This window comes from Onychostruthus taczanowskii, unplaced genomic scaffold, assembly GCF_017590055.1.
Source record: "Onychostruthus taczanowskii isolate IOZ18803 unplaced genomic scaffold, ASM1759005v1 scaffold3, whole genome shotgun sequence".
NCBI classification, from domain to species: domain Eukaryota; kingdom Metazoa; phylum Chordata; class Aves; order Passeriformes; family Passeridae; genus Onychostruthus; species Onychostruthus taczanowskii.
The window spans coordinates 2,109,484-2,125,738 of record NW_024500349.1 but is presented as its reverse complement, the minus strand read 5'-3'; the positions used below and the strand labels follow the sequence as shown (position 1 = coordinate 2,125,738).

At 37.6% G+C, this 16,255-nt stretch overlaps 1 protein-coding gene across 1 annotated transcript in view; it reads left to right on the top strand.

Moving 5' to 3' along the window:
* The window catches only part of LOC121337988 (probable acyl-CoA dehydrogenase 6), a 75,908-nt gene that overhangs the window by 28,949 nt on the left and 30,704 nt on the right, over positions 1-16,255 (top strand). The gene's annotated exons all lie outside the window — the stretch shown is intronic.

The following is a 16,255-nucleotide window of genomic DNA, read 5'->3' as shown; positions in this document are numbered from 1 at the left end:
TTGCAGTTATCCTTTATGTCTGAGCAGAATTTGATCCCATTCTTTATTTTAAAAATTTGTTTTCTTCTTTCTCTTTGCTATAAGACTGCTTTTCTTTCTGCATCTGTTTACCATTTTTGTTGCAGAGGTCATCACTGTAATTACCAGTGAAAGCTCAAAAAAGAGGAACTCAATCTTTTCTGTGTTTCAGGGAATTTTCATCTACAACTTTTAGGACAAAAACTAAATTAACTGCATATTTTGCTAACACTGAGGACAGATTTGGAATGGAAGCTATTAGCTGGGCATGTCTTGGCCTGAAAGATTTTGGCAAACTAATGAGGTCAAGGAAGAAATTAAGAAAGCTCAAAGGATTGATCTGTAGGAACAATTTAATGGCTCTCTAGTTGAACTATGGAGTGATTAGACTCATGTGATTACAATGTAAGTGTTTGGCATAAACAAGGAAATGAGGACCTGTTTAGGACAGTGGAAGAAAATGAGAAATATAGACTGAAAAACTGCCAGCAAATGCAGTGCTGAGATTATCGCTTTTCACCAAAAGTTGGAAACCTTACTGGTGAAGACATACCAGATGTATTGATGGAGAAGATATGCTGTGACTCAGTCTTCTGGGACCTTCTGTAGAGGTTCTTGTCTTTCTTTCTCATGTCCCCAAGTCTTTAATCATCATTAAGAGCATCTTTATAGATAAGACAGATATAAATAAGTCTCTTTTCAGTGAATAGTGCAAGAGTATGAATAATGGAAAAAAATCAGGTTGGTATTGCTAATAGGCAGCTTGTCTTAAGAACCTCCATACATTTGTTCAGAAAAAGTGTTTATTAAATAATTTCAAGCACATTTATAAGTTTGTTGTCCATTAGCAAACAGGCAAAAAGACCATTTCTGACTGCAAATTATTTGGTATACACATTTCAATCACATATGTATTTATTTTATAAAAAAAAAAAAAAAATTCTCTGTGTCTTTGTAAAATAAACCTGGCTTATATCATCATGGAAAGTAGTGAAAAATGTTAAGTCATTTATCATGCTAATGAGAAAATAATCTCAACTGTAAACAGAAAAAGATAAGTAAGGAAACCATCAGTCTTTAGTTTTCACACTGCTCCCTCTAGACAGCTTGTTAAGTCACACAGAGTGTATGCCATGGAAACACTTCTGTTTCCCAAGCAAATTTTGGGGAACAAGCCACCAAAACTGGTGTGATTTTATTCATGTCTTCTGTTATTCTGTCATGTAAAAGACCCAGATAGAGTATTAAACAGTCAAATATGAAACTTGTATATAGAGTTTGGGTATGGGACAGAAGGTTTTTCATACACATCTGGTTTGGTTTTATATTATTCAGACATCCTGCTGTGATTGGTGACACTCGTTACAAAGTGTGTACGGTGGCCATTAGAATTAGCAAAAAGGGAGCTTTAAAGTGGAAGCAAACTTTCATGCCACAAGGGTTCTTAAAGAGCTGGTGTAAATTTTACAAATTCATTTTAAAAAGTATCCTTCTAATAGTTAAATATGGGGACCCCGTGTTGTGCAGGGAGATCGCATAACCAGTGAAGTACACTGTGGTATAATTTAAAACAATCTGCCAATTTTTAGTACTGGTTATTTCGTAACTCTTCTGTTGCTCCGGGCAGTTGTGATTGTGTGGCTGAGGGATGGGGAAACAAGCAACCACAGACAAATTATGCTTAGGCTGGCGTAACAGCAGAGCTGCTGGCAGCTCCACAGTGTGACAGCTGTGGCTGTTCCAGGAGTCAGAAACCCTTCTCCTGCTGATTTCTGCTTGCAGATGGGGCAGTGGTTCACACTTGGGGATAGTCTATTAACTTCAAACCTGTCCTCACCGTGGGATAAGGAAAATGAGAGTCCCAGCTGCTGAAAGTCCCAAACCTTTACCTTTACCTGTTTGGGGCTGCACTCTCTGTAAAGCTGTGAGCCCTCACCCACTTGTTAGGTTTGTCCTGTACATGCCCATTTCCATGGAGACCATTCTTATACCAGACAAGATTATGAGAGGGATAATTATTATTATCCCTTAAGATTATTAAGGGATGGCAATAAAAAAACCCTGGTCTTTTAAAGCTGAGTTCCTCTGAGTTGTGGACCTGGGTTGTTTCTCCAGTCTTTACCTGCCTCCAAAGAAGCTTTTTCTTACTGTTTGCTTTTTCCAGGAGGAAACTCCAGTTAAAGCACATACCAAGTTGATTGTGAGGATTAATATTTCCTTCCACTGCCTGCTTCATTGAATTAGGTTTAAAAGCAAAATACTTTTATTCTTAAACTTCTTTCTCCCTTGTTTTTTGCAATGGTGAGCATCACTCTCCCCAGATGTCCACCTTCCTTTCCATGCTCTCCCCTGAAATTGTTCCTCCATTGTGTTCCTTGTTAATTATACTACTCTCAGCTTCAGGGCTTCTTTTTTCCACCTTTGGCTTCTTTGAGACTGTGATAAAATTCCATAACTTGTATATCAAGAGACTTACTTTTATACTTGTGTTAGTTATCTTGCAGCATCTACTTTGTCATAGAGACCAAAAACATCACAATAGTAAATTGGAGGCAATGCACTATTTCTAAATTACTTTGTCCTTCCGCACCATCCTCCTCCATGTCTTTTAGTAGTTTTGTAAATCCTGCTGTCATCATTAAGGGGGAAAAAAAACCAAAAACATCATTTCAATAAGTAATAAGGCATTTAAAAAGAAATTTCATAGTACAATACCAGGGCTGTATTGCCTCACTGGCCATTTATTTTGAAGACATATAAAATGCTTCCGTGCTTATGCAAGGAGATAAGAAAATTAAGGTAGATGAATGGTAAATGAAAGATAAGAAGTACAACTCTTTGACCTCTCTCTTCCGTAGCAAGAAAGACCTGATAGCAGGTCGTGCCTTGTATCTCTGAGTGGAATCTGACCATCGAGACATGGGGAGGCAGCAAGGCAGTGTGGGGAGCTGAGGGCTTTTTGCTTAGCAATTGGCAGAGCACAGCAATGTGGCTGTTGTTGACAGCAGCTGAGAAACTTAGCTGGAGGTCAGATGAAAAAAAATAAAAATTGAGTCAACAGGGAAACATTTGGAATAATTAAATTCCAATATGATTAGTTTTTATATAACCTTGTTGCAGCACATTCTCCATTGCTGGCAGGCTAAACAAAAAGGTCTTCTGATCCTGCTGTAAACTCTGTATGAATTTGGTGTGGATTCTTACACCTTTTCTGTGTTTGTAATCAACAAAACAGTCAGATCAATAAGGCCCATTCATCTTGCTAAGATATTCCAAAAACATCCTGAATGTGGGATAAAGAAGATAAATCTTCATTAGCATAAGAAACAGGACTGAGTGAAGCACAGTGCCCAAAGCTGCATTTACACTGATAAAGACTTTTCATTGAGGAAGAAATTAGGGAGCACTTTCACCCCAGGTTAGAATGGAAAACACAAACCAGAGAATGGAATTTGTCTGAAGACACATCTTAGCTCTGGAAAGCTGGCATGGAAGGATACACTGAGAGATGAAAAACAAACCAAAAATCATATCAAAATTTGTTGCTTGGTTACTTAAGCATATTCATCTTCAAATAAGAGTAATAGTCTCTTATATCTCTTCCTTCCAACACAGTAAAACTTGTTAGTTCTTCTCTTTTGCTTAAAATTTTAGCCTAAAGTTTTCTGGAAGCCGACAGGCTGCACACATCTTTTCAACTGCAGGACAAGATTAAACAGAGCTCCAACAGCACTAACCACTCCAACACAAAGTCAGAAGCAAGCCAAATCTCACAGAGTGAATTGCAATTAAATTGCAAGTGGAATACATTTTCCAGTGGTAAAACATTAGTGTGGGTGACCTCAGTCTGCAGCAGCAAAGCTTCCAAACAGCAATTTCCCTAAAATGGTAAAAGGTTGGTGTTTCTTTTGTGGAATTTTCTATTTCTTTCCATGGCAATACTTCTAACACGTAAGAAAAATCTGTGCAACAGGAATATGTATCTAGTCTTTCATGTAAACCTCCTTAAAATGTAGAGAATAGTGATGTGGCTTGGTTTGAAAATGTAATTGCTAAGGTCTGTCTTTTAGCATGCTATTTAGATGAATTTGTATTTGCTGCATTTTTCATGTCTTGCTTTAGTTAATTGCTCTCAGTTCATACTTTAGTAGTGCTACTCCAAAATTTGAAAAACAGGATTAACCACAGTTTGAGAGAGATTTCAAACAAGAAACAATTCTTTATTGATGCTTGGTAGTGTAAGAAAAACAGAAGCTCAGTCATTACAGTTATAACATTTTTCCATAAATGAGATTAAAATAAATAAGCTCTTTTTCTTCCTTTGCTTCTGTGTTGGAGTTTTTTTGATATAGAAGATACACATTAATTAATATTTTACTTGTTTTATGTCACCTGACTTGAAGTGATGAGGCTGTAGCCTAGAAGATGCTGTGATCTTTTCCAGACAGAAAAACTTATTCCATTTCCCCCTCCCTTTTTGTTGTTGTTGTTGTTGTTGGTTTTTGGTTGGTTGCTTTGTTTTTTGGGTTTTTTTTTAATGGAAAGAAAATTCCAGCTTTACAAGTGAGGAATTGTTCATGTAATTGTGAACAATCATGTTCATAATTGTTCATGTTTCAATGATGTATAGCATGGTCTTAAATCTTATTGCTAATTTTTAGTGTTCACTATTCAATGAACAATGTATTTGTCCTTTCCTCAACTATTTTAAACATAGGGTGAGAATTGAGCATAAATTGATGTCTTTGTTGTGGGCTTTCTCATTCTTTATGGTTTTGTAGAATGATGTAGTTGGGAAAAAGGAGGCAGAGTCACTGCTGCTTTGCTCACCATTAATTTGCTGTTGCCAGAATCACTCAGTTTGGGCCTACCTGATGCTGAGAGATGCTATGCCCTGGATTAATCATAATGAGTTAGCAAATAGTTCTTAAGGAGGAAAAGGATTATAATAATGCAGCACTGAAAGGATGTGCAGTATGCTCAGGATCATAAAGCTTCTAAATTGTAATACATTTATTATAATTTTGTCTGAGACACTACAGAAGCTTCAGAATGGGTCACATTACAGATGCTTGTATATCACTTTGTTTCTTCAGCATCTCGCTCTGCACTTTGATGATGAAAAAGCTGCTTTGCACCCTTGAACAGCTGCCCTGGCTCCTGGGCAGTTTATAAAGACAGTCTGAGTCAGTGTGGGCTTGGTGTCTCCACCAGACTAAGGGTACTCAGAGATGTTGACCGTGATGTATTTTTGCATGACTGTGAGATACAAGATGTGTGCTGGAAATGCCAAAACCGTTTTTTAAGCCAGAACCATTCCAGAACAGACATCTGCACATCTGCTGCCTCTGCTGTGCAGCAGGGAAAGCCCACAGTGTCTGAGCTGCAGGGGAACTCCAAGGGTCCAGCAGCAATGGGCTCTTTGTGTGTCAGCAGGATGATCCCTGCAGCCTCAGTCACCTCCTGTGTCATGTGCTGCCCATAAATGAGGAAACAAATTTAGCCCAGCACCTCTTTAGGGTGCCTCTGAAATAATGGAAAGCTTATCAGCAAGCTCTTTGGAGATGTTGTTTCAGAGTAACAAGGAGATGATGGAAAATATTTCTCTCTCTGAACAGAAATGTCCAGGAGACCACATGAAACAAAGGATTCATCAGCAGTCTTACTTACAGTGGCTGCACACTGAGATGGCTAACTGTGATAAAAGGTGCTTATGGTAATAAAATCCTCTTCAGTTCTCTTTCTTACAGGACTGTGCTGCCCACTGGGGTCTCATGGCCACAGAAGCCTGCAGTGATAGATGCTCACATGTGAAAATTAAGCAAGTAGTTATTGTAGTTATAGTAGTGTCCTTCTAAAATAGTGCCTTTTATGAAATGGAAAGTTACGTAACTCAGAAACATGACAAGGATCCTTAGTACAATAAAATAATTTTCTAATTGTGTCTTTTGTTTCTGGAGATTCTTAGACTAGTTGCCAATAAATTGCATGGCATTTTATTTTTTATTTCAGATGTTTCAGTTACTCATTTAGAAACAGTAGACATAACACTGTATAAGCACCAGGTGTCTGATGGATGGTTGCAAGTGCTTTAAAAATTCTTTGCAGTTAGATGGATCTAATGGAAATTCCTTCATACAAGACCAGTTAAAAAAATTAGTAGCCAATTTGGACAAAAGCTTTCTCCTGCCCCATCATTCTCACTTTTTGTCTACATGTAGGTGTATGGGAGAGGAAAAGCATGATGACTCTGGAAAATCTGTATCCTTGGGAGGTGGAAGGTGGAGGGGACTTCAGCCTCCCTCGTTTGTTGTTGTTTTTCTGTTTGTTTTAATTTGAAAGGAAGGTGTGTTACTGGCTAGATGATTGAGCCATAAAGATAATTCAGGTATTTGCCAATACTTCTAAGATTATTTTTTAGATATCTCCTGAAATAATTTCTGAATTTCTATGAAGAAGGTGAATTTTCCCTCAATAAAAATTGTTTTGCTTCTTTTATTTTAAAATATAAATATTTTAAATTCAGTTTCAGGGACATTCCATAACAATACAATACATGTGTTGATGTAATGTAATTTGCCTTTCAGAATTTCTTGGAGAAAGCAATGAAGTTTAATTCCTTTAAAATTCACTATGTCACCCCATATTCAGTATGTTGAATATGAAAAACACATTTATTGCTATGCAACTCCAGAGTGATATTTTGAGAACAAGAATTTGAAATAATTTTTTTTTATAGCTGGTTATGAAAAAGTAAATTACTGAGATGAGGAGTGAACCCTTCTTGGGTTCCTGAATGTCCTGTACATATTCACAACTGGGAGAGGTCTGACTTTAGTCTTAAGTGTTTAAATAGCAACTGGTGCTAATGCATCCTTGCTGTATACATTAATTTGCTATGGAGAGATCTATTTTCGATTTCTGTTTTAAAAAATTACAGCTAAACTCTATAGTAAAAGGGTACTTAACTACTGGGTGCATGAATTCTTAGGATCATTAATTATAATTCAGGTGGTATTGGGAATCAAGGCAGGCGACAGGAATATTCTGGGGAGGAGGTTCTGTTATTTTTCTGAACTCGTCTCAGTCTTCTACAGATACCTTTGGCAATGTCATTGTTGCCTTTTGCCCTAGGTTAATCTCTAGGTATGTTACAGACCCCAGTGTGTCACACTGGTAATTGTGTAATAGGCAGTTTGATGTGATTTTTATTGCAAACTGTATTATCATTTTATCTGGTCTGCAGCAGGGTGCTGTTATTCCCCCTTGGAACAGCCTGCTTTTCATTGGTTTGTGAGCTGATTTGTTACTGGTTTCAGAACTAAATCTACAAGAAGAAAAAGATAATCCTGTTCAATAATAATAATAGTAATTTCTTGGAGGAGAAAACATTGTGTGATGAAATGCTTATAGAAGTAATATAACACTCTGAGTAGAAGGTTCTTTTGAAGAAAATAATCTTGAATGGGGAATTTTATTTGTGGTAAGCTTGCACAATACTGAAAATCATTTCGTTTTTGGCCAGTAGCACATACAAAGCACACCTGCAATGTCAGCATAAATAAAAATAGTGGAGTAGCATATTTCACACTGGAGATTGCAGTTTAGATGAGAATCCTGTTGTGTCAGCTGTTCTACAAACAGAGAGGAATAATCTGTTTCATGATACAGTCTGGCTGACAAATCTTAAGGACAAGCATGCACACAGAATCATAGCAAAAATGAGAAATTACCCAGATATTTGCAGCTATAGAATATGGTTTAAAATGTTTATCCACATTCTTTAAACCAAATAAAAGTTGTCAATGAATTTTTTTTTCCATTAAAAGTATCAAGAATAGAGAAAACATGGAAATGTATCCGTTTTACTGAAATATTGACTTTATTGGAGAAAATGAAGGCAAAGGCATTGTTCTGACATTGCAAAAATGCTTTCTTTTTTACCCCAGAAGTGGTTTTTATTATGATCTTTCTTTGTGTGTCTTAAAAAAAAAACCACAAAGTCACCTGACAGAAGCATACAATTTAATGTTGTAAAAATACTCAGATTTTTTCATTTTTATTTGACTTTTATTCCCCATTTGAGATCAAACCTATTGCCTTTCCTGGAAAACTGCAAATTTGGGTTTTGAAGAGCTTTTGAAGGTCTTTCGAAGAGCTCACCACAATCCATTGCTCAGATCTAGAAATACTCTTTTATTGCTTTGCTTTTGCTAACAGAAAGCAGTTTCAAAACCAGTCAGGAAATCACAAATACAGAAGATGGTCTCCTTTGGTTTCTGCTGCACTTGGGAACTGAAACCTGTGGAGGTGCTCCAGCAGCACGAAGGGCTGTCCCACAGAGTGAGTGCTTGGGAGCTGCCAGAGACAAGGAGCTGTGGAACTGGTGGTCCCAGCCCTGCCCACGCTGAAGGCTGTGCCAGTGTGCAGATGCAGATGTTGCCAGCTGAAGAGCATTTATAAACGAGGGAATTATCTAATCGCAGAGGGTGTGCTTCTAGCTGCAGCATTACTTGATGGATGTCTCTTTAACAATCTGTTGGCTGTGGCTGTGCTGGGACTGTGCTGACCTGCAATGTGGCAGGCATTCCAGGATGGCATGTTACCTTTTTCTTAGTATCTGACCCCAATATCTCAAGGACTTAAGAAGTCAGCTGTGAATGGAAATTCTAATGGAAATTCATTTAGTCCTTTAAGTCTGTGCTGATCAGGAATTCCTGTGGAAACCTCCTGCAGTGCACTTCTGTTCCAAGTTTGCTGCTACTGAACTAAAACCCCTGTGCTGGCCAGGCTTGCTCCAGAGCATGTCCAAAGTTTATTTCATTATTCACTGCATACATGATGAATTTTTTTTTTAAAGTTATTTCAAATTAACATTTTCAAGTTTCTCCCCCATGCCCAAAATTAAAATTCTCAATTTATAATTCCATTGTAGATTGCAATTTTTAGAAAGTGTGATCTCATAAAATTTATGTCTTTGGGTGTGACATATTAAATGTCTAAAGTTTTCATGTCAGAAAAATGTGAATTTCCAACAAGCTATTTATTATCTTGGACTGGAATAAAAGATCTTGTAGGGAAGAAAATTAAACATAGCTTTCAGCTGATAAATATTTAGCCTTTGTATTAAATCTTAGTGTAGAAATTTTAATAAGTAGCAAATGTAATAAATCTGTAATAAGTAATAATGTAAATGAAATCTAATAATGTAAATAAATCTGTAATAAGTAATAATGTAAATAAATCTTAAATCACTTAGTATTGCTTCTCAGTTTAATTATTTCTGTATTTGGAACTCAGAAGTAACAGAATTATGTTTTTAATATTGGCTGTATATCATGATACCTTAAAGGAATGAAAGTAATTGGATGCCTGAAAGAAATGAAAGCAGTAAGTCTGCTTTTTGTTCACAGAGAGCTACAAAACCGAGTGCAGTGACTCCTTTTCATTCAACTTTTAAAAATTCCTTACAAATGTACATACATTTGTATAGAATACATACTTGAATACATACTTGTATTCAGTCCTGTTACTCGTCTCTCTGTTGTGCTTAAACTAGGGTTGTTCTTTGGGATATCTCTGTTGGTTACCCGTTGATAAGTCATTTCCCATTTTCTTTCCCTGTTGACCTATGGATGGTTGAATGTCTGTGCATTACTGTATGTTGTTTATACTGTCTATTTGTGCATTCACACTTAAGATCCTACGGGAAGAACATTTACCGTGATGCAGAGTAACGTAAACTTTTTGTAGCAATTTGTGGCAGTCCATGTGAGAGCACAAGTCCTGAACAGAAGCACCAGCAGCACATAAAGGTGACGTACCTGCTTCATCCTTGTACAGGTGTGGGACTAATTATTACCTGTTCAGTGTGAACAAATATGTTTAAGACAGCTGAGAAGCCGTTCAGACATTTTCCTGGGAGGAAGTGCACATTTTACATGGGGCTGACAGATGCTGATGACAGCTTTCGGTGCCTCAGGGCTGACATGGTTGTGTCAGGAGAACTGCAGTGGGCACACATACTGTTGAAGGATTTGATGCAATGGTGGCCTGATCATCAGAAGGGTGGCCACCTTTGAGCTAGAGAGAACAAGCATTCACTGCTGGATACGCTTGACTCAGAGAATTTACTTGAGCTTCTCCAAGCAAAGCTTAGAGCAGGCTGGTGGCCTGCTGGCAGCAGCGTGTGTGCTGGATGTACGTAAGGAGGCTGGCAGCTGTTGCTGGCTGACTGACCTCAAGCAACAGGCAGGTTGCAAAGGTGATATCCTTGAAATGCATTCTATGATTTGTTTATGAGTTTCCTTCACAAAGAGAATCCCAATGAGAAGTAACATGGCTTTTCCACTGAAACTCAGGAAGGGTGATAGTCAGCCCTTATACTTCTTGACTTCATTTTGTGTGTGTTTGGTGTTGATTTCATTTTCTTTATGCTGTGGCATTTAGTTTGACTGACATTTTCAAATGTACAATAATTGAGATCTGTGCTCTTTAACCTTAAAGAAAAAGCGGTAAGCTATTTTGATTAAATTCCAATTCTTTGGAACAGATGTTGTATCAGAGCAGAGTGGGGGGGAAATAAGCTCCATTTAAAACTCCAGGCAAAAGACACCTGAGGAGTCTGTGACCAGGGATTGCTTAATGTTTTTCTCTGGCTTGGAGTTGATGAAATAGCTGGTGCCTGGGGCTGTGTGTGCTTTGGATCTTCTTTTTCCTCTTTTCTTTTTTGGCTGCTGCATCTTTTATATTGTTAATGTGTCTTATGTTCATGTGTACATTTTATTCTATGGTACTGGGCAGCTTAGCTTTTCCTTCCCCATAACATTGTTTGCACACATTTTTGGGGGTTTGTGTGATACTGTTTTTAAGAGCTCCGATAACCTTCTGAGTTCAAAGTTTTATGCAAATGTGATTGCTAACTCAATGTCATTGGGTGATTCTGCATAACCACTTAGAAAATGAAGAAAACTTAAACATTTTTGAGGGATGTTTTAGAAATAAGATGGTATCAAGTGCAGGTATTGGCAGCTTGGTGATTTAGAATATACTGCTCTGGCTTTTAAAGTGTTCTGTACAGCTTTGAACCCTTTTTTAAATGTGTCCACGCTGTCCCTAGCTGGGGCCAGGTCTGTGTGGTACATTTATCTGCTCAGTGGCAGGCACTGCCAAGTTGCTCTGTGGTATTTTGTGGTGGTGTCATAGAAGAGTTTTTATCCTTACGCTGTGTGAAAAGCTTCTCTTTCATTTTACAGTATATACCTGCCTTGATCTAAAACAGTCCTTTGCAGACCCAATCACCTTATTTGTTTCAGTAAATTTCATTTCTGTGGTGGCAACTGTGATGACTTCTGTAGCAAGAAGGAACAGAATAAAGAATACAGTACAGAAAAATACAGAATACAGAAGGAGTTTTGCAGGAACACACAATTTGCATTGTTAATTGCTCTTGGGATTGTACTTGTGCTGCTAACCATGATTGCTTGAAAAGTAATGAGAAGCCAATCCATATTTTTCCTTTTCCAAGGGCTACTGGATTATGAGTGATACTAAAAGTTTGGTTAGCAGAGTAAGTCCTTACCTGTCTTGAAATTTTTGGATTAAGTAATATCTGTGAGAGAGCAAGTACTGAAGATGACTGTGATCTTTCTAGGATCAACCAAATAAAATAATGAAGCACTATAATTTTTCCTGGTTTGGGACAAAATTTCATTCAAACTGGGGGAATTTGGTCTCTCTTACTATGGGTAATGTGTTAAAAGGAACTTTGCATCTATTGCAATGGTTTATTTGTGTCTGGAGGTTTTTCCTTTGTTGTTTTTTTTAGTTTGTTGCTTTGTTTTGATTTTTTTGTGAATTGGTCTGGGGGGAAAAAATAGCCCAAAACCACATATGTCTTAATCTCCACAAGACTAAAGTGGACTCGCAGTTTTTGTGTTACTCTTAATGAGAGGTTTTTTCCTCTACACCCAGCCAGAAGCAAATAATCAAGAAGGCAGGAGGTGTTTTCTGAACTTCATTAGTCTCAACTTTTCAGAATGGGTTTATGGGAAATTGCACAAGACAGAGAGTGCACCCTTGGTAATTCTTTAAATTCCTTCAATGTAAAGCAGAGGAAAGGAACTATGATATGGATTTCTGTACCGTCCTACCCAATGACATTTGCAGTTATGTAGATTCAAGGCTCTTTCTGCTTCTCTGGAGTTGAAATTCTTGAACAATATTTATGACAGGTGAATAAGGTTTGAACACTTAAATTTTACTTCTGTTGATTTTAAAATTGTAGGCTGTGATGAAAACTAGCAATTAGCTTTGTCATCCTAATGTCAAATATAGGAGTCTCTCAGTCCTGTCTTCAAACTGGGATTCGATTAATGCTTTGTCTTTGACAAATATGAAAGCACATATTTGGGGGTTTTTTGCACTGTGGTAGATGCCCAGAGTAGAAATAATACTGAGTGATTTTCTTTGGTGTAGATAAACTTCATTGAAACTTTGGAAAGTATGTAAACAAGATAAATTATTTAAACATTTAAAATGGAGTTCTGGATAGAGCTGCATTATGTTATTACCATTCCTTTATCCAGGCTCACTTGCATTCTTAAAATACTGTGAGGACCACCTGTTTCATCTTGCTTCAATTCACTTACAGACCCTTTTCACCACAGATATTGTCATTCCCACTAACAGCTACTAGATGGGGTTCAGAGGCAAATTCCAAATAGAGACACTTGTAAACTCTTACAAATTTTTGAGTAGAGACTTCAAGCCTGTCTCATCATGGAACAGTCATATTTGAACAGGGATCTTGAACAAGTGGCAAGGAATGCTCTGGTCTTCACAAAAGGGAAATGATTATATGAAAGACTTCAGCTTCTCATTTGCCTTTATGACTACCTTTTTCATAGACTTTCTCTGCCTTTGTTTTTCAACTGGTCTTCTCAGCAGTGCTTCTGTTTTGACATGTTGCAACTGGAGATCATGTCTTACTCTTTTATTTGTAGTTTTGGGCGTCATCTGTGCCACCTACCCTAAATTCATACGTAAAACTCCTGATACCCTAAATTGTCAGATTTAGTAGAATGTACACTTGTGTCTTTTAAAACAAATGTTTTTTAAGATTCACTGTGTTCTTTTGGATTCCTACTCCACTGCCAGGATCTACAAACATGACATGTAAAAATTTGCTGACCTGTATAAAATAAGGAGCTTTTGTGGGTTGGGAATGTTAAAATAATGTGATGGTGGTGATTAGTAGAAAAGCAGAGATCCAATTTAAAGGAATAGGTTAATATAGTGACCATGGTGTGGTGGGTTCATCTTAGCCAACCACTAACTCACTCCCCCTCTTCAACAGGGCAGGGCAGAAAATACAATGCCAAGGCCTGGCTGTCGAGGAAAATCAGGGAGCCTGGCCACCAGTTACCATCACAGTAAAAAACAGACTTGGCTGGGGGAAAGTTATTTTAATTTCCTGCTAGTTAAAGTAGATTTGTGTAGTGAGAAGCAAAGGCAAATTAAAACAAAATGTTCCACCATCCTCTTCCCCTTCTTCCCAGGTTCATCTTCCATTCTTCATTTCTGACTCATTTACCTCACTCCCCACCCCAAGCAGCACAGCAGGATGGGGATGGGAGGTTGTAGTCAGTCCATAGCACATCCTCTCTGCTCTTCCTTCCTCCTCACACTTTTTCCTTCCTGCAGCTTGGGTCCTGCCCATGGGCTGCAGTGCAGAATCTTTATTTATTTGTCTGTTTCTGTGCTCTCTGCTTTGGGCGTTATATGTTAATTGCTTTGTAAAAGAACCTGAAATCCAACGATGTGATACTGTATTAGGCCATTTAACAGCTGGAAGTTGTGCTATTATCATCGAAACCGTAACAATTTGAACATAGCTGAGTTGCCTCTTTCTACCTGTTTTCAGCTATGAAAGCAATAGTGCATTAGACTTTCTGCCTAGTTTAATCTACTTTGTGCTTTGTTATTTTAATTTTCATGCAAATTAAAAATGGTAATGTAGCCAAACAATTCTCTAAAGGTCCCTCATCTCATTTTAAAGTAAACTGAAATATTTACCCCAAAAATGTTTTTACATCTGAATATTTAAATATAGTTTGTTATTCTTGATGTGGAGTTTTTTGCTGGTTTTTTTTTTTTTGAGATTTTGTGTGTGTGTGTGTGTGTTTGTATGTTTTGTAAAGCAATCAAATCTGGAATTGATTTGGTTTCTTTCACTATGGATTTTCACCAAAAAGTTCACCAAAATTTTCACTCCTGTGTTAGGCATGGTGTATGCTCTTCTGAATTGAAATTTAATTGACCTGTTAGCATTACATCATAGTACAGATATTTCCAGGAAGTGATGTTTGTTGATGAGACTGGCAAATACAAACCTACTACCCCCAGCATATTGCCTTTTTTGCAAATAAGAGTTATTCCAAAAAGTTCTTCCCTCTTCCAAAAGGAGTTATTCCCAAGTTCTGTTCCAAATAAAAATTGAACATTAATTTAATAAAATTTTTACCATCATCACTGAGGCAGATGGAAATAAGAACGGCTTGGTGGTTTTGTCTCAGATTAAGAGCTGCATCCCATGACATGGAGAGAAATGTGCTCACACCAGCCCCAAAATCGCTGCCTGGAGTGCTGGCAGTAGGTCTGCGGGCACCAGGCTGCCACTGGGAACTGAGGAAAACAGGAAATTCCTTTGGTGCTTGTAGCCAGTACTGCCTGCTAATCCTGTGTGTGACACCACTGGCAGCATGGCTCAGTGTGGAGGGCCAGTTCTCCAAAGAGATGGGACACAACTGTGTTTAGCCACTGCCTAAGTTACCTGAAATACCAGGGATATAGTGGCTCAGACTGCTCTGACAAATCAATCTTCACCTTGATCAAGTATTCGGGGCTCAGAAAGACATTCCCTATCATTGTCCATCAAATCACTCACATTTGTCCATGAAACTTTAGCTTCTTGGCTTCTGGAACAGAACTGATGAAAGCTAAGGTGTGGTCTGATTAATGGTTTTACCATTTGCTTCTGCCCTTCCTGCCTGCATCTGTGGTGGTCTCTTCATTATCTATTCCCAGATTATAAAATCTTGGATCTCTTTGCCTGGCAGGTCTTCCCTCTCCACTTCCAGCTCTCAAAGCTTCGTTCTGCTCCTTTATTCCCTTTGGTCAGAAATTCGTTCATTGTTATCCCTTTAAAAGTTGGCCTTTTGCAGTATTTTGTTTTTAAAGTGTACTGCTTATTAATTTGTCTCAAATGAGAGCAAGATGAGTCTGTTATGTGCTAATATACAATGGATTGTGATATGCACAAATAATGTCTCTAAGCTGTCCACTTGGATAAAGTAGCCCTTCTTTGGGTCAGTTTTGTGCATAGCATTCCTCCTGGGAAGTTACTTCGGATAAATCAAGAAACTAAGGTTTTGATCTGTGAATTTTAAGTGAAAGACGGGAATATAACTGCCTGGTAGACAAAACTAAAGATAAAATCAGTAATAACAGTAGTCTGGCAATAAAAGCATTGATTGATTTAAAATAAAATCTAAAAAGTCTAATGAAAAGGATTTGTGAGGTGCCAAAACTGAGGTTATCTATTATAATTCTGCTATAGATTCATACCAAGTTAGCAAAATCCCTCTCATGACAGATATCTTTAAATAGTCTTGCCTTTGCATGCACATACATTCCTTACTGCTCCTCAGAACCCTCAGAACATTTATTTATTGATAGGAGCTGTGTAAAGGCAATAAAATTAGATTATTTGTTATGTTAAGCACATTTCCACATTGCTGATGTTTCATTATGCTGCTTAAGCTCTCAGTAGGAACTTTAATTTTGTGTGTATTTTTAAGAAGCATTCTTTTCAAGCAAAAGTTTCGAGAAGCAGCAGTTTTATAATTCTGACAGTCTAGACTATTCAGTATGACTTAAGGAGAAATGTTTTTTGGAAACAGAACTTTATGCTTAGCCTTTCCTATTGTGTTTTTCCTTTCAGCAAAGAAAGGATGCACAAAGATAGATTTTGTGGGTTTAGGAAACAGATGATAGCATGCAAAGCCTCATGTTTATATGCACTGTGGTGTTTTGACCTTTATTTAATGGTGTTTTTTGAAAACTTCAGAGCAGGTCAGTGAAGGGTGTACTCAGTGTTTGAGGTCAGCAAGTGAAAACAGACAAGGGTCATCTGCCCCTTATTGTGTGTGTGAGGGGTGAGGGTCTGTATCTATTT